Source organism: Neoarius graeffei, chromosome 9, assembly GCF_027579695.1.
Source record: "Neoarius graeffei isolate fNeoGra1 chromosome 9, fNeoGra1.pri, whole genome shotgun sequence".
NCBI lineage: Eukaryota > Metazoa > Chordata > Actinopteri > Siluriformes > Ariidae > Neoarius > Neoarius graeffei.
In genome coordinates, this window is record NC_083577.1 from 23765411 (window position 1) to 23771910 (window position 6500).

The 6500-nt window shown below is 39.8% G+C and overlaps 1 pseudogene; it reads left to right on the plus strand.

Annotated features, from left to right (window-relative positions):
* Positions 1 to 538: 538 nt before the first annotated feature.
* Positions 539 to 1557, plus strand: LOC132892123 (kelch-like protein 10; annotated as a pseudogene).
* Positions 1558 to 6500: the final 4943 nt, after the last annotated feature.

The following is a 6500-nucleotide window of genomic DNA, read 5'->3' on the forward strand; positions in this document are numbered from 1 at the left end:
GCTTGTCACACTGGGGGTAGCGGCAACCGTGGGAAGAGGGGGGAGGAATATGAGAGAGTCTAACAGCAGTGACTTCTGGGGGGGGGGAATTTTTCCCTGCAACAGCCTTGGCCAAGGCCAGTGCTGTCTGAGGGAGCTGAAAGCAGATTAATACAGTAAAAAATGAGTACATTATTTTTTTCTGGTGTAAAAAGTGTTTTACATTTACTTAAAATGGACATGTTTAATTACTTTCCTCACCAAAATGTTGGAAAGGCTATGTTTACCTGAATAAATTATCTATCTATCTATCTATCTATCTATCTATCTATCTATCTATCTATCTATCTATCTATCTCATAAATAAATCCATCATTAATTGTTTCCCCATCAATTTTTAATAATTTTAATGTATAATTAATGCCATTTGGACATTTCACCCTGGAGTTGTTTTTTTTCAGGAGGATAAATTGTTCTTTACAGTGGACGTGTGTGTATCTTGGACATACTCAGGCTTTAAAAGCTGTTGCACAAAACCCCTTTACAGAGATTTATCCTGATGTACAGGGTTTCTCTCAGGTACATTCCGTTCTGTATTCATACTTGTTTACGGAATTAGAACTGGAACAGTGAATCGGAATATTCTTATTTTCAAATAAAAGAATCAGAACTCTCTGAGTTTAAAAACTCATCTGTACCATCAACACGAATACACTGAAGGGAATACAAGTAAGCAGGAAGAAGAGAAAGAAATGGAGAGGAAGTTGGAGATTAGCTACAGTGCCATGAATCAGCTGAGGTTAGAGAAGAAGCTCTGTGACATTCTCATCAAAGTTGATGGTGCAGAGTTCCACGCGCACAAGATCATCCTGTGTGCCTGCAGCACATACTTCACAACTCTGTTCACCAACAGCTGCTACCCTCCAGATAAGCACGAGTACTTCATCCCTGGCATTTCCTCTGAGATAATGGAGCTGATCATCGAGTATGCGTACACACACCGTGCTAACATCACGGAGGAAAACGTGCATGAGCTGCTGATCGCTGCTGATTATCTGGCAGTGAGCAGCCTGATGAATGAGTGCTGCATGTTCCTCAAGGCTCAGCTGTGTCTGGAGAACTGCATTGGCATCTGGTGTTTCGCTCACCTTTACCTCTTTGAGAAGTTGAAGCAGGAGGCCTTCCAGTTTATCTTAGACAACTTTGAGGAGATGGTGCACGTCTCTGAGGAATTTCTGGAGCTGACAGTTGAGCAGCTCAGTGAGATCATCGAGAATGACAAGCTGAATGTGAAAGAGGAGAATGTGGCGTTTGAGACCATCTTACAGTGGATCAGACACGCGCCACAGAATCGGAACACACATGGGAGTGTTACTGCCCAAGGTGCATCTGGCGCTACTGACACACAGTTACTTTATGGACAACGTCTTGAACAATGCTTTAGTGAAAGACAATGCAGCATGTAAGCCGATCATCATCAGAGCTCTGAACAGCATCAATGGGCTCAACATGAACAAATCTTTTGGCTCTGAATTCATACGTTATCGCCTAAAGGAGAGATATGTGAGTGAAAAATGATATATTTTGATTAAACTGATAATAAATTTTACTCATGATATTTAATAGTCAAATGGCACATGCCTCAGTTTCCTGAGACATTATGGGTGTTAATAAAAACTTAGTAATAAGGAGACAGAAACTGAAGTGAACTATATAAATTTAAAAAGAGCAGTGCAAAAATCAGTGATAAAGAGCTCATAACTTTGAATGTGTGTGGGTGATAATATTTCTTGTAAAGTTAGATATAACTTCAACAACCTATCTATGGCAATCTCCCTTAAAAAATACAAGCCCCAGGAAAACTTGACTGAGCCCCTGGTCTTTTCAATAGCTAGAAATGCCCTTGGAAGAGGATGATAGTGCAGATAAAGAGAATGGCAAGGAATATAATATATGTACAGTGTGATGGTTATAGGAGCCAGGAGCTTATAATATGAATGGGTTTAATCCAAACCTCAGCCACTCAAAACTGCCGAATATATTCACACCCCTTAACAAGAGCCATTGTAACGAGATAATCAGATAATCAGTGTTACTCACTTCACCTGTCAGTCATTTTAATGTGACGGCAGAACATGCTCCTCTCGCTCTCTCTCATATACATATGGTTCAGTGGTGGCTGGTAGTCTTTCAAACAGGGGAGGCTGGTCGGTTACGATATATCCAGATTTTAAAAGAAAAAACATCAATTTTGCCCATACTCTTGCCTCTGATCTGGCTGATTGTTGGCAGCGTCACAAACTGTGAAATAACAGGTTTTTTGGCCCATTAGCCTACTGTCCAATATACATGATGGTGGTGTTGGGGGGGGGGTATATCTCATCTCATTATCTCTAGCCGCTTTATCCTTCTACAGGGTCGCAGGCAAGCTGGAGCCTATCCCAGCTGACTACGGGCGAAAGGCGGGGTACACCCTGGACAAGTCGCCAGGTCATCACAGGGCTGACACATAGACACAGACAACCATTCACACTCACATTCACACCTACGGTCAATTTAGAGTCGCCAGTTAGCCTAACCTGCATGTCTTTGGACTGTGGGGGAAACCGGAGCACCCGGAGGAAACCCACGCGGACACGGGGAGAACATGCAAACTCCACACAGAAAGGCCCTCGCCGGTCCCGGGGCTCGAACCCAGGACCTTCTTGCTGTGAGGCGACAGCGCTAACCACTACACCACCGTGCCGCCCGGGGTATATTTTAACATATTATATTTTACAATTGTGGCATGTTGTTTAAAAATTGATCATTATTGAAAGCAGCTCTTTGTCAGGAACCTCAGCAGTAGAGCTGGGTGCCACACATTTCATTCAATGACACTTTCCCTATATTTTACTTATTTTGACTGAGAAATGTTTTATTGACAATTTTGATAACCCTTCACTTTTAATCCAGGTCTGTAGTGTGAAATGTTCTTGGCTGTGTTTTTGTTTAAAAATGTTTTCCAAATTGTAGCTGTGTTTAATTCATATCCAGAAAAATATATATTCCAATATAATATCTCTCATCTCTCATCTCATTATCTCTAGCCGCTTTATCCTGTTCTACAGGGTCGTAGGCAAGCTGGAGCCTATCCCAGCTGACTATGAGCGAAAGGCGGGGTACACCCTGGACAAGTCGCCAGGTCATCACAGGGCTGACACATAGACACAGACAACCATTCACACTCACATTCACACCTACGGTCAATTTAGAGTCACCAGTTAACCTAACCTGCATGTCTTTGGACTGTGGGGGAAACCGGAGCACCCGGAGGAAACCCACGCGGACATGGGGAGAACATGCAAACTCCACACAGAAAGGCCCTCGCCGGCCACGGGGCTCGAACCCGGACTTTCTTGCTGTGAGGCAACAGCGCTAACCACTACACCACCGTGCCACCCCCAATATAATATACTCAGCATAAACATTTTAAATAGATTCTATATTTTTGGTCCATCCATGACATATTACTAAAGTAGCCTATTTACTGTTGTTGATGTGGGTCACTTGCTGTTAGCTAATTCACTTTCTCGTACCAGGAGAGCTGAAAGGAATGAGTATTATTCCCTAACTTTTTCACCAAGTCAATTTGAGGCATTGGTCTACCCTGCTCTTTAATTTTAATTTTTTCCTCGAAATGAAGACTGGCAAATGGCTTCGCCAAAATTAAATCAGCAATGCTTGGCATCCGTGCACAGCTTTCTTGCTAGCTGACTAGCCCCCTCAAGTTCAAGTTCAGTCACTCAAATAAACAAAATTTCTGGAACTAAGACAGCAAACTTGACAACACTATATTTACACTTTATTTACAATGAAAATATATACAAACTAAAAAAGCTGTTAGAAACCGTATGTAATGAATGAAATCGAAATGTAAGCTGATCTCTTACAATACACCACAGCACTTGCGAATCCGCATGGGACTGAACTGAAATTCACCGCTGCCTGTCTATAGTTGAAACGAGCTGTCAATCAAAGAAAATATCCGGCCGCTTTCACCAATCAGCAGTCTCCTCGCGGAAACTGCCATGTCCCTCCCATGTGAGGCTCGGAGTCCGTAGGTGGGCATTTTCGCAGTATTTGTCCAATAACCGTCTTGCATTTTGAGATTGAAAAGCGCATAGCTCCCAAATGCCATTGAAGTCCACTGAGGCTGGGAGTCCGTGAGACTCCGTGGGTGGGCGTTTTCGCAGTATTTGTCCAATAATCGTCTTGAATTTTGAGATTGAAAAGCGCAGAGCTCCTAAATGCCATTGAAGTGCACTGAGGCTGCGCTGCATCGCGCTGTCACGAGGGGGAAAAACTCACGCACACATTAAAGTTATAAGGGAATGATTTCGCACTGTAGTTGGGTTGAGCACATATATTTTTATGATTCTGGATCTGAAATAGCAATGTTATAAGGTCGGCTATAACATAAGCCTAGCACAATTCATCCTACACGATGTTCGTCATTTTTAGAGGAGGCTGAGCCTCCCTTGTTGTCTGAGAGCAATCGCCCGTGATATGGTTTGTGTGTGTTATATACTTACTTATCTACAATTTACTCTTTCTATATTATAGAAATATAAAATATATTCTCCAGTATATATTATGTGAATAAATTGTGCATGAAAATATAAAACAGTCGCTTAGATATTAGGAACAGGGCTGATTTTTATTTTCAAAACATAAGATCATATCTGTGCGCGTGACCGGTGAAACAGCATGGGCATGCATTTGCTGTGACGTCTCAGGCCATGGCACGTGGCCCGGCCTTTGCAATGTTTGTGTTTCAATCTTTGGAATAGTTTATTTCCAAAAATGTTTCAGTTTTGAAGCTTGCAAACTCAGGATCACGTGCACTACTTTTACATTGCTATTTATTTATTTAGCACGGCGGCTACAGTTATTGACAGTCCATAATTATCAACACCTTTTCAGATTTACCAATAAAAAACAATTTTACAGAGGTGCGTTTCAGTTACAACAGTTATTATTGGTCAATTAATCAACCAGAAGACCCTCTTCACCCTTTGATCTTGTCGACTGATGGCACAGCTTGTTACCCGAGATGGAACTTTTTTTTGCATGATCAGTAATTTGAGGAAAACCTGGACATTATCATCGCAGGTAAGCATGGTGGAAAGATCATGGACATGTTTTTACTTATCAAATTCACTGATATTTCATGAACTCCTTGTCGAAACCTACTTTGTTTCTTACTCTTTCATTTGACAGTCGCCATTTTGTATCTAAACGTGTGTTTGAGAAGTCACTTGAGGTGTCGATAATAGTGATCACTTTCACCGGTGTCCACCATTATCGACACGCTGTGGAATTAAGTATCATTTACAACTGTTATGGATCTATCTTTGTGTGACATTGTTGAAGTAGATGAAGTACTTTAAAACAATAAAAGTGCTGTGATTTATAATTATTTTTTCTGATTCATAACAGAATGGAATGTTTATAGAGTGTTTATATAGTATATAGAGTATTTTGGAATCCTATTGCAATAAATAGAATTAGACCAGAATTAGACTAGCATATAAAAAATTACATGCTTGAAATATTTAGATTTTTCTGTTCATTCAGATTTTTTTTTCAGTTAGTTGTAAATATCTACCACATATGTTACTATTGTAGACATTTTATATTTTGGTTCAAAGAATGGCATGCGACCTTTGACCTGGATGTTCATGTGGTTACAACGTCAATTGCCTGTTGAGATTTATTGGTAAACTGCAAAACTAGAAATTAATACAAACAACAATAAATGACTAACAAAATGCAATCTTCAAAAATACTTAGAAAGTGGGTAGAAAGTGGAACAAAAAGATTTTCTGACACAGGTTAAACATTATCAGATCATTTGTTTACAAACATTAGAATTACTTCCTCATTTGCATAAGCACTGACCGATATATTTATACAAAATATATTTTGTACGAAATATAAGTCGATGTAAAACAAATTTGAAATAAAAACTGTTTTGTTAACTTAATACCACATACCGATTATTTTTTCATAAATAATCATCTGGATGTTGATAATTGTGGAACGGTGTCGATAACTGTGGACAAAGGTGTTGATAATTGTGGAACGGTATCATGTGATCTGATACGCTAAGCAATCAGGAATCAACTTATTTTTTTCCTGTGAAAGTTTGAATAATTATTCATGCACAATTTACGTAACGAAAGTCTTTTCTACTTTTGCAATGGCCAAAAGATGGTTAAGGTGTCGATAATTGTTGCCGCCGCTCTATTTTTTTGTTTGCTTATTAGGAACAGTGCATATTCATGAACAATAGTATAAAATACCTAATGTAAATATGCTGGAGTTAGCATGATTGCTAATTTTCATCTGTAGTCTCTAAGCAGATGACACAAAACAGAATGGGATACAAACACACATACAACACTCCACTAATTAAGGACAGATACAGCATCACTATTTACTGTTCACAAGCCCAGGACAGTGACAAAACCAACAAA